Source organism: Cupressus sempervirens, chromosome 9 (genome assembly GCF_028749045.1).
Source record: "Cupressus sempervirens isolate cs-2001-9-10 chromosome 9, ASM2874904v1, whole genome shotgun sequence".
Classification (NCBI taxonomy): Eukaryota; Viridiplantae; Streptophyta; class Pinopsida; order Cupressales; family Cupressaceae; genus Cupressus; species Cupressus sempervirens.
In genome coordinates this window covers 567,190,231-567,212,951 of record NC_143126.1, presented here as the reverse complement: position 1 = coordinate 567,212,951, position 22,721 = coordinate 567,190,231, and the positions used below count along the sequence as shown (strand labels likewise).

At 34.8% G+C, this 22,721-nt stretch overlaps 1 protein-coding gene across 1 annotated transcript in view; it reads left to right on the top strand.

The window, feature by feature from the left end:
* The window catches only part of LOC149539927 (aminopeptidase (DUF3754)), a 148,649-nt gene extending 139,821 nt beyond the window's left edge, over positions 1–8,828 (top strand). Inside the window, exon 16 of the mRNA XM_089801138.1 lies at positions 8,630–8,828. The gene's annotated coding sequence lies outside the window, so the exon portion shown is untranslated. The remainder of the gene's footprint in view (positions 1–8,629) is intronic.
* Positions 8,829–22,721: the final 13,893 nt, after the last annotated feature.

The following is a 22,721-nucleotide window of genomic DNA, read 5'->3' as shown; positions in this document are numbered from 1 at the left end:
ACCCAATCCTCAGAGGACAAAGACCCGTGGAATCCAAGGGACGCAGAGGCCTCAGCAAACATCCTATGAGAGACAGACGACAACTGACCCCTAGGAGGGTCAACCGAAGCAGGGGGAGAGACCAAATCCTGATATTGTTGTTATTAATATTGATAACTTTCTTTTTTCTTGATGGAGGTCATCCACAAAGACGTTTTAGGTACTCGATATGGGCCCACATGTGTTTGAAACCTCTTGGTCTAAGAGCCAAGGACTGAGGAGCATCCACGCTGCCAAATTCCCCTGGGGTACGATACTGGCCTCATCCCTTATGATGTAACTTTGATTATCCGAAGCTTATTAAATATACATGTTTATGTGAGAAATACAATAATTGAAGATAAATGATTTTATTTATAAAAATAAAATAAACACATTTGTAATAATCTTTATATGAAGAATAATGGAAAAAGGATAGTATTGTGTTAACCTATGGGATTAGCACCATGGAGATTAATGGGACTTGTAGCATGGGGTATGCAAGATGTTGAGATCTCCATATGACCGCCATGGTTGGGAATCAATAGATAATCTTCATATGTCACAATATTGTGATGATGTCAGCATATGCATATGTGGTTGGCCTCAGATAGAGGATATCTCGTCTAAGAAAAATCGTAAGGGGCGTGCTCCCGGGAAGACAATGAGATAGCTATGAGCTAGGAAGCCCGATCTGGAGATGTCATTCAAATTGGGGTTAAATTAGAGGGTAGAATAATATAGTTAGTTTTGTTATTTTTGTGATTCTAACCTTAATAATGGGGACATTACGTCATCTTACATATGAGGAGCTTCATAGCTAAACATATGACACTAAAAACTGTCATTTGTGATGTAATAAAAAAATTTCTAGAGTAGTTCATGCTTCGTAATTCTTCTTTTATATATGGATTATGAATAAAGGAATTATGTGATGAATTGCAGAGTTTTGAATAAAGAGGAACTGAGAATAGAAGTCATTGCAGGTGGACTCATTGAAGATGAAATATTTGTCCTATTTTGAAGAGGCCAACACTTTGAAGACATAGAAGGATCTAGTAGAGGATGGATAAATGCTCAGTAGTCTGAGGTGCTTGTAGACTAGAGAAACTATACCTCATTAGGTTACGAGACGTACGTGTGACGATTGGTGTCCAACATTTTAGAGAGTGATATGAAATGTGGAAGTTAAACATTATATATTTATGAGGGGGATGAGACACTTGATGTGCAAATGGTGTTCAATGATGTTGCAATTTTGGATAATAGCTAGGTAACTATACCTGTAGTTGGGGTACAATGATTCTATTGAAGAGCAACTTGAAGAATGCTTACCAAAGCAAGAACTTTTTGTAGAGACAAGTTTTGATTAAGTAAAAACAGGTTTTGAAAGGACCCGAAACCTTTGTATAAAGGGACAAGAAAGATATAACAATGAGAATCTTAGAACAACTATGGAATACCACCTGACAGGCTAGAGGGACACACTAAGGTTCCCAACAAGAGGGCAACCAACCCAAGAGACCGCAGAGCATCAAGATTTACATTTTGGTCCATTCTTTTGAGAACGTAAAGACATCTCAAATGAAGGTTTGGAGGGTTTTCCTTTTTTTTCCTTCAATTGAAGTCCAACCATCCTCCACCTTCCCAATAGTTTTTTGCCAATCCCCACTAACCCCCAAAATGCCCACAACAGGAGAACCAACAACATTGTTCTGGACATAATCAATAGCAAAAGGGACAACAACAAAATTCTAACTCAAAGCTATCAAAGGAACAACATAGTCAACAACAGGAAATGGATTAGCAACAACCTTTTGTGTCAAAACCATCATAGGGACAATATGTGAATCATCAGAGACATCAACATAATCCTCATCCAAAATGAGATCAATATGAGAGGAGCTATCCAAGCCATCCACATCCAAAGCAACTTTTTGAACCATATAGTGATCATCTGAAACCCCCAATCACCAAGAAGGTGATTTCTTCGATCTAACCTTATTAGAGGAGCATTGAGCAAGGAGATGGCTAGTTTTATGACATTTCCTACATCTGAAGGGAATACCTTCATAATCAAGAAGTTGAATCCGAGAACCACTTGAAGAAGCCAACTTCAACATAGCAGGGAGCCCCTTAGAGATATCCATCTCCACAAGGATACGAGCATATGTTGTCCTATAGATATTGGAGGAGATTGAATCAACCAATAAGAAATCCCCAAGGGCTTCCCCCACAACCTCCAAGACTGAGTCCTGCCGCAAGTGAAGGGGAAGATTCGACAACCTAACCCATAGAGAAATCTTATTAAAGGACTCAGTAGTCAAACTAAATGTTGGATACCAAGGTTTGGCCATCAGGGGGAACCTTTCCTTCCAAGAGAAACCATGACACGGGATGGCATTCTTGTCATCAACATTAGCAAATTTCACAATTAAAAAAGCCCTTGCCACAGGGTAGATCTGAATTAAATCCAAAATGATTTGTTCCCAAAATTTGGAGATCCGAGCATGCAAATCGAAGAGAGAGGGCCAAAAACCCCTAAAATGAAAAATAACAGCAGTAGCAGAGAAATCATCCACTTATGCATTGATCTCATCAACAATGTCAAGTTCAAGATTAAGCACCAACGGATTACTTACAGGAACATGCACAACCACACGACTAACAATAGTCAGACGAGACTCCTTCCTCAGAACCGGAGCATTAATACCTACTTCAAAAGTAGCCACATCTACATAAGAGATGGTAGATTGACCCACAACAACCTGAGATACATCAGGAAAGGCGTCCCACCACTGGAGCATCAGTTTCAGAGCCTGCGGTAATGATCTTAGCCACAACAAGAGGGGGCACAGGATTCACCCGAACGGAGGAAGCCACATGAGCAGACACAACAAAGAATCGAGTCGCAACAAAGGCAACCACCACACCACAGGCATCCTCCACACTAGTGCAGTCTAGAGCCGAAGTTTGAAACACACGGGCGGGAGCCATTAGGAGAGTTTCCTTTTTTCCACAAACACTGATTGTTATGTTCTTTTAGAGACAAGTTTATGTATATTGTATATCCTATTATTTTAGTGTTGTGCATCAATTTAATGTTGTAGTATTAAGAGAGGGTGTTAGAATATATTGCTCCAATTGATAGAGTTTGATTGGGAATTTAAAAAGATTTTAGATTAGTTGTTGAGAGTCTTGAATTGATTGTCAATTAATCTTACTCATCTAGCAATATTTTTAGTTTGCTTTCATTTCTATTAGCATATTTATAAGATCACATGGTCAAGGTTAGTTGAGCCTAGACATTTGTATTCTCCGATGATGAATAATAAACTATGAATTTGGTGTCATGTTTTATTATTTCTTTGTTCTTATTTTTTTTGTTTCATTAGTAAGTTTGTTCTTATTTTTTTTGTTTCATTAGTAAGTTTGGATTTTAAAGGGAAGTTTTTATAACTAACCCTTGCCTTGACCAAACCATGCCACCTAGAGTAGGAAAAAGAGGGGCATGGGTTTTAAATAGTTGATCGCCCACTAGAAATTACTTAGTCTAACCCAGTCCATCTAGTGACCAGACCCACATTAGTTTCTTTTGCATAACTCTATGCATGTTTCACTATTCTTTTCCAAAAGTTTGCAAGCTTCAATAAGAATATAATATTAGCAGTGGCAATAAATGAAGTGTATAAATTTAGGCCTTTTGTTATGATTTACATGATTAATTTAGTTATAAGTTATTGGATGTGCACCGTAGTGGTGTGCATTGAATCTAGATAAGTAGACTTTCTACCTTAGTAAAGGCATAATCTGATATCCATTTCCTTTTCAGATGTCCCATATACTACGAGATTAGAAGGAGATTTTATTGTTTGTTTAGAGATTACAGAGCCCTCTTGGATTTTTTTAGGTACACAGATTAGTGTTGCATTGTGCTCTATCTCCATGAGTCCTTATAGCTTCACGACCATACTTTACAACTATCATCTCCCAGGAGTCAGACCCAAGCACAACTTATTATGACCTTCTTCTCGCCCTTAGCTCCAACTCGAGGTGTGAAGTGACCGTGCAATGTCCCTAACACAGACCATTCCAAATCTGTGAGACCCCACAAGGGACCTCTTCGCCAGCGAAATTCCTCTCGTAGCACTTAGCCTCACCATCGAACCTCTCTTAGCCGCTAGTTGTATCAATCGTTGTTGGACTTTTCCCCTTTGAGGAGGAATACCTACTCTTTTCTGTGATGTCTCTGGCTTTCTTCTTCTTTTATTGTACTTGTTCTTTTGTGGATACTGTTTGGTGCTCCGTCTGTCAACTATCTTCTTGGTGTAAGCTTCTAGTCCCATAGGCCAAGTTGTGGTCTTTTGTTGGACATTAATAAAATTATCTTATCTTATTTGGTATGAAAGTGCTTTGATCTAGATGTTTTCTCTAGATGTGGTTTTCATGACCATAAGAAGCACACCTAGGACTATGTATTGCACTACACCTAGGCACATCCACGAGCTAGTCGCTTTTTGTGGCTCAAAAAATACAAAAAAGACTATTTATTTAGCTCAAAACCCTAAGATGCACTTAAGATTTGGTTTATATTAATTCCAATTTGTATCTTCTGTCATGTAAGGATCTTCAATACAAGAATGAGACATAAAAGCTTTGGGATGTAGACACTAAGTGTATCAACATAGATGTAACTATTGAAAGATCTTGGTAGAGTCACTGTAGATTCATATTTTTTTTATTAAGGAAAACAAGTTTTGAAGGGTGCCTGAAACCCTATTACAAGACGAATTTTTTTCAAAGCAGACGAACTCAAACTGAACTATAGACTAGAGGTGAAACAGGTCACCCACCAGAACAAGGTGACCATGGTGGCTACATAGATAACACAGTACAACTTAGCCACACAAACAGGTTTTGATTGGGTCCCTAAAACCCCATGGTTAGAAAAGGATAAACAATAAGTCCCTAACCATAAAAAACTTCAACGGACAGTAGGCCAAAAAAGCCATGAGAACCAAAGTGGGACAAGGACTCAAGATTTCCCTTTCGGTCCCACCTTATGAGAACATAATGCCATATCAAATGTTGGAGTGGAGGGCTTGACCTTTTTCCTTTTTACAGTTGTCCATCCATCCTCCACCAACCCAACAACCTTCTACCAAGCATAGTCTTCAAAACCACAAGCAGCCCCCAAGACCCCCGTAGCCCGAGATGGACTCTGGAGTGTAGCAGAAACAACAACAACATTTGGAGACGGAGTCACAAGAGGGTATCACCAGTGACGGGATTCAAAGGAGGGAGAATAGGAGAGGTCTCCACCACAGAAGTCAAAGAAGGGAGAACAAGAGAGGTCACCACCGTTGGGGTAGCATCAACACCAATCGAGTCTGCCACCAAAGAGTCAAGAGGCGAGCCACAATCCCTAGCAGGGGGGCTTTGTGAACAATGTAGTGAACGTTTGAAACCCCTTTCCACCAAGAGGGAGACTTCGTCGGTCTAGATTTTTCAGAAGAGTAGTGGGCAACAAGGTGTCCAGTCATGTGGCATTTCTAGCAATGGAAAGGGATGCCCTCATAATCAAGCATCTAAATCCAAGAGCCAAGAGGGGAATCGACCTTAATCTTCTCAAGGAGTCCCTTGGAGGCGTCAATCTCCACAAGAATGCGAGCATACGTCGCTGAAACATATTGGACGTCGTGAAATCAACCAATAAAAAATCCTCGAGGGCCTCCCCCATCGCCTTCAGGACAAAATCCACCCAAAGGTGAAGGGGAAGATTCGACAACCTAACCCACAGTGGGATTTTATTGAAGGATTCAGTCACTGGGTCAAAGTCCATATACCAAGGTTTGGCTATCAAGGGGAACTTCTCCCCTCATAAGAAACCATGGCGCAAGATAGCATTTCTAGCTTCAGTTGAGACAATTTTCACAATGAAAAAACACTGAGCCACAGGGTAAATCTAGACTTCATCAAAAAAGAAGGGCTCCCATTCTCAAGACATCCAAGTGTGTAGATCCAACAAAGAGGACCAGAAACCCTTAAACCAGAAGATAGCAGCAGTGGAAGAGAAGTCGTTCACATGAGTGGAAATCTCATCAACTTCAAACTCTAAATCAATCATGATCGGGTTACTTACAACGACAGGCACATCCTGGATCTTCGAAAGCATAATCTACCCGCTAAAGCCACCACCAATGTTAGCCTCATACGCAGCAACATTTGCATAAAAAATAGCAGACCTACCAACTACACCACGCGGCGGAGATGCCTTCCTTGCATGAGCAAACGTAAAGGGGCCTCCAACACCAAACCCATCTAGGGCATCGCAGAGGGAAGAAGTTGGAGCAGAGGGAGCAGAAACAAGGGATGACCCAACAAACCCTACAACCAAGGAGGCGGCCCGCCCAAGCACAGAAGTAGCGATTGCGAGCAAAGGCACAGGCACAACAAACGATGCAAGCGCGGGCGTAGAGGATGTGCAAGGTATGGACGTGGAAGGCTCATTGTTTGCACGTGTAGATGTTATCCATCATCCTTACCATAGATTCATATGTTATTGAATTTGTACTAGTTGAAAATGCAAATAGATGATGATATTTAATAATCATTTTGATGATTGATGAACTACATTGAAGATAGAAGATAATTTCCATTTTTGATTGTCAGTTTTGTAATTGTAATGATTTTTATTTAAATCATGAACTTAGACATATATAATATAACTTGTTTGAATATTTTTAAACTATCGATTGTCATTTGGCAATCAACGATGAAGTTTTTGTTAAGAAGTAAAGTCCACACACAACTGAGAATTTAGTTGTGAACAAATAAAATTAAATCCAAACTTAAAATTTTGATCTCCGACAATTAAAACAATGACGCACAACAATAAGAAACCATACACCATAACATAATGATTTGTTGACTAGTGAAACATTTGATAAGAAGGAAAACCTTGGTGAAGATGGTACCCACAAGATAATGCACTAATATATAAATTCACTGTGAAAGGATGTGACTTTGTTAGGAGTCAAATACAATTCATTTAGTACAATAGTCTATGTTAATGGAAACATCCTTGTTAGGAGACCTTGAACCCTTGTTAGAATGTTCAAACCTTGTTACAAGTTGAGAAAAACAAGTGGACCCACTATCTAAATGCTCAAACAAATGTGAAAGACATTACATTCACAATAACATATCCAATAAATATGAACTGACTAATCTACATCTTAGTTGCCAAAGCTATTCCTTTGAAATCCACTCAATCAACCAACATCTTTACTCTCCTCTAATAAAAGGTTGCATCGAATGTATCCAAACATGCATACCATGCATACATACTCCATGCATCCCTATTATGGAAAACAACTTTCCTTTATACTCATTACAAATAATTAATTAGGTTGGCTTGTTGGAGCTTTCCTAATGTACAATTAATTACATAAGACCATGCTAAGGTATACATACCTTCATGAGCATCATTGCAACCATTATAGTAAGTCTCCCACATGTTACAATGAGAATACTACATTTGACAATGATAACTCACACGTTTGCACAATACAATCGATTGTCAGTAAAATATACCACACGTTAAACACTAACGACCTTTACAAAATAATCCAAATGCTTCTCATTCCCAAACATATGTGCACGAACATGTCTTCTACCACCTTCCATGCTTGCCAAAGTTGATTCTTGTTTGCCAACAAGATATAGCCAAAACACTTGCAACCATCTTTGTCAATGTTTCCTATTCACTAGTGTGTTACTAGTCTTCACCAAACAATCTATAACGTAGCCAAATCATCTCGTAAAGCATAGCAAACATAGATATGAAATCTATACTCATTCTAATGCACACATGTAAGCTCGCATGTCTAATTCTATCAACCACTATCCTCATTGATCTAATAAATCACTTGCAATATATAGAATCTGAATTTGTCATGAACATGTGAACATATATTTTCATTAATACAACATCTTTGCAGCTCATCCAAGTGCCAACAAAGTTCTTAATTCCTAACATAAGTATTATGCAATCAAATGATATAGTTTTACAATTTTGTATTTTACTTTAATTTTTTTGTACACATATACACCCATATCCGAATCCCTCAATTTTCTTTTGCATGTCTACCTATGTTTGTACCCAGACCAACAACTAAGGTTTAGTCATATAATCAAAAAAAATTATGAGTGAGTAGTGATTGCGTGGACTGGTTGATGTTATTTGATTTTTAACACTTAGTTAGCCTTACTCTTTCCAAATGACTTTATTATTATTTTGTACCCAGACCAACAACTAAGGTTTAGTCATATAATCAAAAAAAATTATGAGTGACTAGTGATTGCGTGGACTGGTTGATGTTATTTGATTTTTAACACTTAGTTAGCCTTACTCTTTCCAAATGACTTTATTATTATTTTTGCACTTGCAATGAGACATGCGTAATGAAGCAAACTTAAATAGTATTAAGTAAAAATTACACATTTTTAGTTTTATGTTGTTAAACTTTATTTGTGTCTTGTTATATCTGTAATAGTTGGATCATTGAGCATATGTTCAATTGTAACTAATTTCTCTGTGTCGTTGCAGGTGCATTGGAAGTTCCCACTCTATTATTTTCCAATATTTGTTAGTTGTAATCCATGTAGATATCCTCATTGTTCATATTCTTCAATATTATTTCTTTGGGCTCTCTAATACTCATATTTTTTGTGAAGTCCTTTTTATATATATTTTGTAATATACAAATTAATCATTTGTGTATTTATGTTTCATGTTTCCAAACAAATTTGTGGATTGTCTTTGAATGCAATAATGGTGTTTGATATTAAGTCGTAATTAACATATTATTCTTCATTTGGTAGTTTTGCATTGGGCTTTGGCTTCTAACATCTTCAGTAAATACATATATACACATGTTGGATAAGACAAAGATATTCATCAAAAAAGAGGGCAGAAAGAAAAACTTGAGTGCATATGTTGAAATGTGGGTGACAAAACAGATGCAATACAAATCACATCAATGATGTATATATGGATGTTGCAAACATAGAAAATTAATTTGAAGCATCAAAGTAAATATACTTCAATTGTTGATAAATAGAAGATATTTTTCACAATATGTTAAGTTGTGATATTGTTATTAATATATTTCAACTAATTTTTTTTTATAAAATTAGTGTTAAAATGCTTTTCTATCTGTTTTTTGATTAGTTTAGAACATGTAGAGTTTCTTTGACCAAGTTCACAAATTGTAGTGGTTTGCAGAAATCTTTTTAGAATTGGGAATGTAGGCATTAAGAAGAGGATTCAATGTTTATAAAATAAATGACTGTGATTATAATGCATGATCGCTTCAACAAATTATGAGAATAATGGAAAATGTTAACATTTTGTGAATCCTTCTTATGTAAAAATGGCACAAAAGTTAAATGAGTTAAAAGTTACAATTCTCCAAGGTTACTTGTTGATCCCTAATACATTATAAACAAATGTATATTTTTTTTGTATAAATGCACATAAAATTGGATGTTTTTAATTACAGAAAAAAAAGGGTTTTGAGGGGACCCAAAACCACATACTAGTAGATTTTATTGGAGATCTAGAACACCATCAAAACAAAACTCTACCACAACTATAACAAAACAAAGTCTAGTGGCCTAGGAATACCAAACAAGTTGTAGCTGTAAAAGATTACCCAAGGAAAATTAGTACACAAAGCTAGTACTACTCAAAAACAAGCTCTGCACAGTAGAAATTAGCATGGTTTTGAGGCTCCATAAACTATATTTTATAGAATACATGACTCCTTGAGCCATTAGACTAGACCAATGGAGTCCCTTAAAGCATATATCCAAAAAAGACATGAACTCCATCCAAGGGTTGGAGTAACCCAAAACCTACTAGCCATCATAATTGAAAACATCCAACTGACAAAAAGGGCCCTTGAAAAGTAGCAACATCCTTTTGAATGAAAAGATGAAAAAAGGAAACTTCAAAAACTTAGGCCTTGGCGTTGCTCCCAATTCCAATCAAGATGGTTGAGGCATTGAACCCCTAACTGAACTAATAGGGCATTGGCTAAATAGTCGAAAATTTGCACCATTTGTATCCTTGCTTTTCCATGATCATGTTTGTTGCTATACATGCCTTGTTGTTGAAAAAAGCACAACAGTAAGTAAAAAAGGACAGTAGAAAATCAAATCAATAGATCTGACATTTCCATCCAATCAAACCATTAATGCCGTAAATGTGTAAACTTAAAAATATGTTGTCCTAATTTTAGTTTTCAAAGGGTTTGTTATATTCTTTAGATTAGATTTTGTGATTTAAGTTGTTTCTAATTTTAAAATAGATTATTATTTTTTAATAAAATTAAAATAATTATTAATAATTGATAAAATATTATGTAACTTTGAATTTAAATTATTTTATTTTTAATAAAAGTTTAAAAAAATTCTAAAAAATAACTTAGAAAAAGTATATATATATATAAATTTAAAAAATGGCAAGCAGGTCTAAGAGCAGAAGGGCAAAAAATGCAAAAAATATCCAATCGAATTCAACTTTTCATTATTCTCACAAAAGTACATGCCCTAAAAAACAAGGGTTTTCTAAATCATGCGCAGAGCCTCCATCAGCATGCAGATCAAGCAGTTTCATATTCAGAAGCGAACAAGAGCAAAATCTCCCAGTTGAATGTCGTCAAGCAGATTCTTCATACGCAATAAAAACTTCCAATTGTTTTTCTCCATTATCTAGTTTGCAAGACTGGGAGAAAAGAATAGATCGTGGTCACAAACCTAATCGGGGAACCTCCTCCCTTCCAAATCCGAGTATAGAGTTTCCCCTAATTCATTCAACTGGTAGCCTAGGCAAATAGATCTTCATCTTTAATTCTACAAAATATGTGAGAAACAATCTCAACCTCATTTTCATTCAATAAAAGGGTTTTGCTTTTAAACCATCATTAATTTTCAAAAACCCTTAATTCTATTCTCTCCTAACATCTATACCCCTCCACATCACAGATTGCCTCACTATTGTCCTTCTTCTCAATCCTCTCTAAACCCTCATTCCATCCATCACCCTCACACAGAGCATGATGATAAGATTTTAATCATCAGCAACCGAGACAGTGAAGACTACTGGTAGAAATGTCAAGAGGTTGGCTTGTTCACATTCTGGAACAGACCTAAAACAAAACTTCACAATCTAATTGATTGGCTGGAGGAATTCTGCAGCTATCAGATAAGTATCTCTCATTACATTGACATACTAGTTTTTATACATTGTACTCAGTAAGATGTTAAAAAAGAATTTCTATCGGAATCAGAATGTTTCTTTAAAGGCTATGTAGTTAAGTTTTTTTGACTAGGTACGAAATTGTAGTGAGGATAATCTTAATTTAGTTATTCCAACTTGGTTCTCCATTAACTCATTACCCCTGGAGCTGAATCATATAGGCATCATTAAAAGGATAGGTAGGGTTATGGGAGACTTGATTAGCTTAGATGCCTCTTTTGAAAGATGTAACAATATAAAACTCTTAATCAAGAGCGGGGTAAATAAACTAAATCTTAAACCAATTAAAATTATTACCAATAGATTGACATATACACTAAATGTTCAGAAATATGAGCGCAAGATTATAGACATTATCAGATTAGATGATGAATGGAAGTCTTCATTCATAATATTGGAAAAAACATCAGATCTCTTTGAATCCCATGCTATGATTAGAATTAGACATCTAAGAATGTTGCAGGAAGAAAATGAAGCTGAGGAAGCTATTTTAAAGGATGCAATGGAAACATCAAACAATATAAGGGAAGTAAAAACAAATAAAATCAAAGCGAAAAATAGTGATAACCCCAAAATCCAAAAATTTCAACAACAGGAAACTACAACATTATTAGAGAAAAATTGTGCGAACCTTCAACCGAAATTGGTCAACAAAATAGATGAGAACAGAGACAAGTTGATCCCTTCAGAATTGTTGGAGGAGGATAATACCATTCACAACATGGAAAAATCTTCCAACTTGGATAAAAGAGACAAACTACAAAGCATAATTGTTCATGGTAAAAAATAGAAAAGAAAAGGAAAGAAAGTCAAGGAAAGGAAAGATGTTATGAAGTCAAAAAAAGGAAAAAATAACCCTTTAGAGACCAATGTGGCAGATATCGAGAATCCAGCATGCTCATTTAAAAGTATAGATGATTTGGAACATTCATTCCTATTTGGAGAACCTTCAACAAAGACCGAGAACAAACATAATGGAAATAGTGTGAAGACACAAAGGCAATTGATTGAAGATCCTCCTTGGGTTACTCCAACATCCGAAAAAGTAAGTCCAAAGAGACTATCCAAATTTTTGCAGACTCCCTCTCCTAAAAGAGAGTTCGGTGAAAACAAGACAAAAACAAGTACATCTGAAGTTAGCAGGTCTAAAGAGATAACTATACAAGAATTCAAAGATTTTATAAATCAGAAGATAGAGGAGTATGAAGAATTAGAAATAGGAGTGTTAAAGAAGGAAGAGAAGGATAACATAGAAAGGCTTTCAGAGGAATTGATTCGGGTTTTCAATTTCAAAAATGTAGATAAAAGCAGTACTTTGCAAAAAGAAGAACTTTTATAGCAAGTATAGCGAGGAGGAGACAACTATACTTTTGAAGATCTTAGAAAGGATATTCTTTCCTTTGAAGAAGAAAACAAGACAAACAAAGAAATTACGATAGACAACAAGCTATATGAGGTAGAGGACAAAATTGCAGAATAGATAATACAAGAGCTAGGTAATGATGAAAAAGAAATCCAAGGCAATAATTAGTCTGAGATAGTTAAAAGTGCACAAGAGAATTTGGAACAATTGGGTATAATTAAGAATCAAGAAGGGGTCAAATCTCCCGATTATGTTAAGATTAAATCTAGAAGAGGAAGGAAATCACTCAAGTAACTTAGAGAAGCGGATGGTAAAATTTGAGAACAACAAAAGATAAGTCAACTTTTTAACATAGGGAAGCGGAAGAGCCTTCCCAATGAGCTATGAATATCACAACTTGGAATGTTAGGAGCTTAAACGCTCCTAGTAAAAAAAGAATATTAAAACAAAATTTAAAATCATTTGACTCTGAAATTATTCTATTACAAGAAACTAAATTAAATAAGTCAGAAGGAGCTTTTTTAGGTAAAAGTTTAGGTAATTGGAGTATCACTCTGCAAGAATCAATAGGTGCTTCCGGGCGTTTAGGAGTTATATGGAACCATAGGAGAGTTATTTTAGACATAATAAGATTGAATAATAATTCGATTAGTCCTTCTATTAAAAGCTTGAGATCTAACCTTAATTTCATTTTAATTAACATCTATGGTCCAATCAGCAATACAAAGAAAATATCAGTTTGGGAAGATATCAGCCGATTCTTGTTAGATTATCAGAATAGTCTTATTCTACTGGGAGGTGACTTCAACACTATATTAAAATTGAGTGAAAAAACAGGGGGACTTCAACAAATCTCTCAATCATCTAAAGACTTTTAAAAATGGTGTGAATCCCATAGTTTGATTGACATCCCACTCAATAATGGGATTTTCACATGGAATAATAAACAAAAGGATTTGTGCATATCGCTGAAAAATTAGATAGGTTTTTATCAAAGGAAATTTAGAAGGTTTTTAATCTTAATAGCCAATCCTCAATTCTACCAATCGCTGGATCTAACCATTTTCTAGTCAGGTTTGAACTTTATGAACCTCATAAACCTGTTAGGAATTCATTTAAATGCAGAAAAATGTGATTTTCAAATTCTAGCTTTTTAAGTAATATCAAAGAATGGTGGTCACAAGGTAACTTTGAAGGATCTACAATGTTTTTTTTGATGTCCAAATTGAAGATACTCAAGGAAAAGATTCTTAGATGGAACAAAGAATATTTCAATAATATTTTCAAAGAAAAATTGGTCATCGAAGAAAAATTAAAGAAATTAAATACAAAAGTTATCAAGAATGGTATGAATGATGATAACTACATAATAGAAAAAAAATTGCTTGCCAAACAAGAAGACATATTGTCCAAAGAAGAAATCTTTTGCAGACAAAAGTCTCGAGAAAGATGGTTAGAAGAGGGTGATTGAAACACCAAATTTTTTCATAACTCGACTCTTTATAACAGAGCTAGAAGTCAAATAGGAAGCATCAGGAATCGTGAGGGTATCATAACTGATAAACCAATTAAAATTATAAAAAAATTCGTGAAACATTTTCAAAAAATACTAAATAATTATGAAGGGACTAATAAAGTAGCACAAACTAAATTGCTTGAGGTAATTCCCAAACTGGTCACTATGGAGGATAATAAAGCACTAAATAAACCAATAACTCTAGAAGTTAGGGTGGTAGTCTTCAACATGAATCCAAACAAATCACCAGGTCCGGATAGATTTCAAGCCTTTTTAAACCAGAAATGCTAGGATATCATTGGTACAGATCTTTGGGAGGCTATTGAAGCATCAAGGAAAGGTGGATCTTTTTTATACGGAATTAATTATTCCTTTCTTACTCTAATTCCCCAAAAGTTAGAGCCTGAGGGCCCAAGAGATTTTAGGCCTATCACATTATGTAATACCATTTACAAAATATTTTCTAAAATATTAGCAAATAGACTCAAATTAATTCTTCCAAAGATTATCTCCGAAGAACAAACAAGTTTTGTTCCAGGGAAGATCTTTTATGGATGGGATTCTAATCATTCAAGAGATGATTCACTCGGCCCAAAAGAATAAAGAGGCTTGTATGTTTTTCAAACTTGGCATCAAAAAAGCCTACGACATGGTTGACTGGAGGTTTCTCTACAAGACATTGGAAGCCTTTGGCTTCTCCCATCAGTGGATCAATCTAATTTTCAAATGCATCTCTTCCACTAAGATTTTGATCCTTGTCAATGGATCTCCTGAGGGTTTCTTTTAGATCTCTAGGGGTATAAGGCAAGGCGATCCTTTATCACCTTTCTTGTATATTATTATGGCTGAATCCTTTGGGAGAGCTATAACTGAAGCATATAATAGAAAAGAAATCAAAGGTATAACTGTCACCAGTAATATCGTGAATATTACCCATCAACAATATGCTGATGATACGATTTTGCCAACTGAAAGTTCCAAAAAAGAGGTAGTCAAATTAAAATCTATCATAGAACTATACATGAATGCCTCCAGCTAGAAAGTTAATGAATCAAAATCAAAGATATTTTTCATCAATATGGATGTTGAAGTGGAAAACCAAATATGTCATATCATGGGACATAACTAAGGTTCATTCCCATGTAAGTATCTTGGCATTGAGTTAGAAAAGGGTAAGAAATATGGCAAGGTTTGGAGTAATATTTTGAAAAAAGTGGAAGCTAGGATCAGATGCTGGAAAGATAAATGGCTCACAAAAGTGGGGAAAGTATTAAGATAAGTTCAGTCTTATCAGCCATCCCTACATATCCGCTCTCTTGCCTCCCCCTCCCTAGTCATCTCCATCATAAGCTTGAACCTAAGCTTCAAAATTTCCTTTGGAATGACTACGAGGAGATTAAAAAATAGGTCCTAGTCAAATGGGATGATATATGCAAACCCAAGGAATTCAGAGGATTAGGCATTAGAATCTTCATTGGCAAAACGAAGTGCTAGGGGCGAAATTAATTTTCTCCTATACTCGGAAAGTGATCATAAATGTGCCAAGATTTTACATACAAGTATCTGAAGATAGAAGACCCTGTTTTGATTTTTAGGATGAAGACGCTTCCTAAGGGATCAGAAAGCCGGAATTTTATGGTTAAGTGTCGCCACCTAGTTAGTAACTATTTAACGTGGGATGTTGGTAAGGTAGATGATACCCTTTTCTAGGAAGATTCGTGGGATGGGCTACCACCAATAGATAACAACTTGATTCTAGGCAAACTAAAAGAAAAATTAACTAAACGATGGGGCAAGGAAGTAAGTGATTATAAAACAAAGATTAGCATGGAAGATCATTATGTATGGATATGAAAATCCTTGGAAGATGTGGAATTGGATAATGTTAAAATTAGGGCATATGAAAAGATAACACCAGATAGGAAAGTTAAACAGGTTGAGAGGAAGGACAAGCTCATTTGGGTGGCATCAAATGATGGTAAATACAGTGTGAAAAATGGTTACAAAGCTTTGGTCAACTCCAAAATATGGGTGGAGGTGGATATCCCACTCAAACTATGTTGGGACCCTGCTTGCTTGTAAAAGGCAGGGTTTTTCTTATAGCTAGCATTTCAAAATAGGATCTTGACGGCTGACAGACTCTGCAAAATTTGTATTGTAGGTCTGTCAAGGTGTGTCCCCTGCAAACATGATATAGAAGATGTAGATCATCTCCTATATAGATGCCCATATTCTCAAACTTGTTGGGAATGGCTAAGTCAAAGTGTTTGCTGGAACACAACATTTCCAAAATCCTTTAAGGATTTTCTTATGGGATGGCCTTCTAACCTCTACAAAGGCATCTATAGTAAGCTCTGGAACATTTGTCCTTCCATCCTCACATGGGAAATTTGGAAGGAAAGGAACAAAAGAATTTTTAGTAATATGGAGATGAAAACAAAAGATTTAGTTCATAAGATAGAAGCTAGTATAATTGAAACAGTTAATTCCTATCTTAGGAATTTACAAGAATGGAAGAAGGCTCATTTTTAGTTTGGGATGGTCACATCAAAAAGATATGGCCTAATTTGATAAACCCTCCTCTCGTTTACTTTAAGGAAAACAAGGAGGCTAGGAAAAGGTGTAAATTGCTCCCCCCTTCGAAGGGATGGGCAAAGCTTAATTTTGACAGTGCAACCAAAGGTAATCCAGGTTCAACAGGCATTAGATGCATCATAAATAATGACACAGGTCAGCGGATTACAAAAAAAGCTGTGGCCATTAACCCTACATCTAATAATCTAGCAGAGCTTGAAGCTCTAGAAGTAGGGCTAAACTTAAGTCTTCAGCTAGGATTATCTAAACTAATTATTGAAGGTGATTCGCAAATCATTCTTAATACAATTAGAAAGAAAACTACTCTAAATTGGGTTCTCAACTCAAAGCTAGAAGCAGTCATACATATTTTAGATAGATTTGAGGATATCAAGATTTGTCACATTTATCGAGAAGGTAATCAAAAGGTAGACCAATTGGCTAATGAAGGTGCAAATGGTGTCAATCTTTTAGAAATCAGAAAAGGGCTATGATTTCTAAAGTTATTTAGTTCGGTAAGTTTTTATTTTTAAAAAAAATATAATTGGTATTTGTTATAGACTTTCATAGGTTAGCTAGATTATGTTAGTCATATTTTATGATGAAGTTCACTAGATAGTTTGATCAGGCTAGTCATTATATCCTTAGGGCCTTGTTTCTTAGTCAATCCCTTTCATCATCACCCGAAGGGGTGATTTGTAACTAGGTGTCAATTAGTTGGTATAGTAAGATTTCGTTATTAGTAAAGAGTGCCTAGGAACGCATGATATTGGTCTCTAGCTAAGAAACAATAGTTTTAAGTTGGTTTAAATAGACATCTAGGTTTTGTCGATACTATTATGATGTATATAATTTTGGAGAAACTTGTATGCACAATCATTTTTAGGTGATTATTTGCTTCTTCGAAAAGCTTGGGTATTCAAGGAGTTTCTAGAGGCTTCGCCCTTGGATATATTTATCGTGACATAATTTCTCGCTTATAGTATTCAGTTCAAGATCTCTAGAAATGGAAACTAACACTTGCATCTTTCACACCTCTGAAGTCTACACAATGGCATTTTGTGGGAATATCAAACCAGAGCATTGGAACTGAATCCTTAGGGCCATAGACAGGATGACCCACATTGCAGTTAGTAGAGTCATCAGTGAAGGAGTGTTTAAGTATGAATATACCTGGAGGACAAATAGTGATATAATAGGTGTCTTTATCGACCGTATGGCGAACGTAGGGTTTAGTAAGTGGGCAATGATAAGACTCTGCCTCAACATTTTTGACTCTACCTGGTGTCAAGGCATAGTGGAAGCCATAGTGAGTTTGGATGAAGATCAATGTGTGCCTCTACCGAAAATGTATATGGAACACCCCCCGAGGAGTTTCATTGTGGAAAACATCCCCAGGAGACCAACCCTAATAATTAGAGACAGGGTGGGTTTTAATATGGCTTGGCCTAAGATGGAGGTGTGTTTTCAATTCCTAATGAGGTGGAGAAAGATTTTGGTGGAAATTGGACAAGATTGGCTCAGTAATTACCTAGATCTACACAAAACTTACATACATCCAGGTGTGGATTTTGCAAATCTGGATAGGTTGGAATTTTGTACTCCAAACATCAAGAAGACCAGTAGAGAGAAATCTTCTTTCAAATTTCCTCCCAATTTCCAAGCAGCCAATCTGAATGATGTTGTGGAGGTAATTATGATATTCTGGAAGAAGTGAGGTGTTACAAGGAGGTGCTAATAATAGGTTTTTTTGGTTTTTTGAGCGTATTTGACAACAGGGGCTCAAAACATTGTCTTCAACCAGTAACGTGAATAATGTAAGGTCCATTTTATTTTCAGTTAGTTCTCAGCATCATAGTAGATAATTATGATAAACCCTAGTTAGCTCTTGTCTCTTCACGATAGGGTTTTGGTTTTGTAAATGTAAATATAGTAGCCTAAAAAGGCATGTAATTTTGTAATAAGCACTTCATCTGCCTTTGAATGTAAGTGTCCTGGTGTTAAATGTTATGTTTGTTTCTAGTTTAAAGACAAAATTTAATAATATATGCTCTATTTTAATATTTGGAGAGGAATTCATTGTTTGGTGTAATGTTTTTCAAATTTGCATTCGGTCTTTAAAAGTAATATATCTTAATTTAGACATGAAAGATTTGATCTACAATTTTAGGTTAGAAAGGATAGTTATGAAATTCTGTCTTTTGAATCTCATTCTAATCCAATAGTTTGGAGACTCGTAGTTTTCGCATTAAGTAAGTTTATTTTGGGGCTTATTTATGCTTAGTAGGTTATGGCAGTTTAGGATTTAGTTCCTTTTGATTAGTTCAATTGCTAACAGCTTGAATTTGGTCTGGACTCGAGATGCTGAAATCCTAAGGCATCAGCAACATTGTATATATAACTATATGGTATTCCTAAGATGGTCTGTTTTTTTTTATAATAAAATCAAGATTTCTAATGGGTTAAATCTTAGGGTGTGATGGTTTTAAACTTATATTCATTTCCAACCCAATGCCTAATGATTTAGCATCCAAATTTGAGATATTAAGTATAGAGGATATGATCGGTGATAAGTTGTAATTATTCAATTTATGTCTTCAGTGCTAATCTTTCCATTCAAGACTAATTATAAATGTTCAAATAGAAGATTCTAATCATCTCATTGTCACGTTCATTTAGCATTTTCTTTCATGAAAGTTGTATCCTAAAATAGATATGGAGAATTATTCGAATAGTGCAAATAGGAAAACTAGTTCTCTAAAGCCTTTTCAGCGTTCGCATCGAAGAATAGCTCTCTATTTTCTAATGCCTCTTCTGTAGGGATTGAGGGATCAGGATGTAGTTTCATTGTTAGTCTAGGTTAGATGTTGAAGCATTCTGGCTAGAGGTGTAGAGTTTTGAGGTGATGATTGATGCCAAATACACATTTATTTAGTTTATGTTAATTTAGCTCTGTGGGTTTAGTTTGAGATTAGTTAATGGTGCTCTCTGTTTTCTAGCAGATAGAGACTAACTATATTAAACTTGTTGAGAAATTATAGATTCTCCTGTTTCTATTTGCATATTATAGATATAGTTATCAGGTCTCTAAGCCAATATATCATAGTTTAGATTCATCGTCAAAATACAAGGTATTAGGCATTTCTAGGAAGCTATCCAATATCTATAATATCAAATTCTTTAAGGAGTTAGTGAAGGTATGAATATATTTATCATGTTGTAGGAATTTTAAATAATATAGGTACTATTAGAAACATTCGGTTAATTTTTCAAGGATATCATTAGCTAATAAAGATGTGTGTAGTTTGCTTTTTCACTAACCATGTTGACTACTAAGCCAAGATGGAGGGATGAGTGCTTTGCATAATATGGGAGGAGCATAGCACAATGGCAAAACTGGTCCTACTAAAATTGATCACAAATGTTTTTCATGTATTCTTGACAATTGTACCAATCGATTCTGTAATCATCTCTATTGTAATAATAACATATGATGATATTTGACTGGGGTATGCCCCTTTTATGATGTAATTATAAAGGACGTTAGTCCCGGGCTAGAGTGGAGGTTTTCTTCTCTGTTCTTTCCTACCAGTGCCCATTTGAACAAAGAAACATTGTTGTAATATATATGTATATGTATATGTATGCATGTATGTATGTATTTATGTGTGTGTGTGTGTGTGTGTGTGTGTGTGTGTGTGTGTGTGTGTGTGTGTGTGTAAAGAAGATTTAATTTCATTGCATTATAATTAGTTTCGGAGTAAAAATTAAATGCTAGAAAATTGTAAAGAAATGTATTCTAGGAATAATTAAGAAAATGTATATATAAGAAGATTTAATTTGATTGCATCATAGTTAGTTTGTAAAACTTAATTACTAGAAAATTATATAAGTAATGTATTCATAGAATAATTAAGAATGTGTGTGTGTGTGTGTGTATAATTTAATCACATCATAGTTACTTTTAGAGTAAAAATTAAGTTTTAAGTTATTAGAATAATTAACAATGTACATGACAAAAATCATTACAGTCATATTTATATCAATTTTATAATTATATTATTAAATGTACCAATATAATTATTTTTAAATATTAATATGTAGAAAGAAATTTTGTAAAAAATTAATAGTTTTGTTTGATTAAAAGATATAAGTTATTTCATAAGTTCTAAATTAATGTTTGAATAAGACTTATATTTCCATATAGTTTTTTCCCTTAAATAATATTAATTAAAATAATAAAAAATTAAATAATAATTTCATATATGCTTTAATACTCATAAAGTCCAAAAAGTACTTACACAATATAAATGTTGGAAAAATTTCATATATACATTAATATTACCCCTAAAAATGTTTGATTTATTTTTTTCCTAAAATAATTTCCACTTTTAATCAATAATTTTATTTTATTTTTATCATTATTGAAGTTTAATTTTATTTTGATATTTTTGAAACTTGTTTACATTTAGATTTATTGTTTAATTTTTTAAATCTAATTTATCGAAAGAATGTCATTATTACAGTTAGAATATTTAAATTTAAAATTAGTCTAATAATTCTTTGTATCCGACTTAAAATCTATATATATATATATATATATATATATATATATATATATATATATATATATATATATATATATATATATATATTTTAAAGCAAATTAATGTAATTTTAAAATAAATTAACTTTTCCTAATTAAAAATAATAATAACTATTTAAATTTCATTAGAGTAACTTAGATCGTAAAATCTAATTAGAACTTATATCAAACACCTTTTTTTCTACAAATTGGGACAACATATTTTTATTATTATACTGGTTTGATTGGACATTGGCCTTCGAAAATACAAATGTATTTATTTAACAACCCCTTCCATATGGGATATATGACATGTTTGGAGGCGGCATGGCCATAGAAAAATAGGAGACATGCAGTGCAAATTTATATATATCAAACTCTTGATATATATAATTTGATGCAATTTAAATATATATTTCTCAACAGACCAACACCAAGTCACTCAAATAAGTTAGGCTTCCACCTCAATAAGAAGCATCCACACAAAGACAAGGAGAAAGACACATGGAAAAAATGAGTAAGGCCAGTGCAAGAGGAAAGGAAAGGAGGAAAGGAAAGGAAAGGAAAGGGGCTTTTATAGTCCACGACACCAACCATAGGTGTATGGGTTAACATATAGTGACAATGTATGGAACTACCTCGTAATCCTTGTGAGAGGTACCTAACTGCACTACAAACGAGGTGTACATACCCTAACTCCGAATGGAATTTGAACTTGTGACCTCTCTTTCGAGAATACAATGAATCACCACTAGGCCAACTCAGGCTGTCTAGGCAAAAACTCAATATTGAAGTCAACAATTGAAGCAGCCCCAATAACACTATGGGGTAAAACCCTAATAACATACTGGATATACCCCAGTCGAGATAGAGAGAGAGAACCAAAACCCTTCTAAACCCATCAAAGAGCAAAAGGGGAACGACAAAGCCTGAAGAAAGGACTTTTGGGCAACAGAAAGCCAAAACAACTTGAAAAAAACCTCACCAAACTGCACCGATCCAAGCTAGATAGGGTGCAAATGACCACGGTCTCTCGACACAAAATTGGAGTCCACAACCCAAATCAGCACAAGCAAGAGACAACAGGAGTAGGAACACAAAAGCCACCCCGCACAGAGATCGAGAGCCCAACAAGAGAATCAAAAGCGGCACCAAGCAAGCCCATCTGGGTCATTATCAGCATCAAAATCCTCCTCCAATGCCCCTCTGAAACTTGAAACCCTAGCCACTCTCGCGCTCCATTGACATGTTTACATAAAAATTGGATGTTGAACATGTATGCAAATTAATATTTGTAATGCATCTATACATTTATGTCCATGGATAATGTTAGTGTATG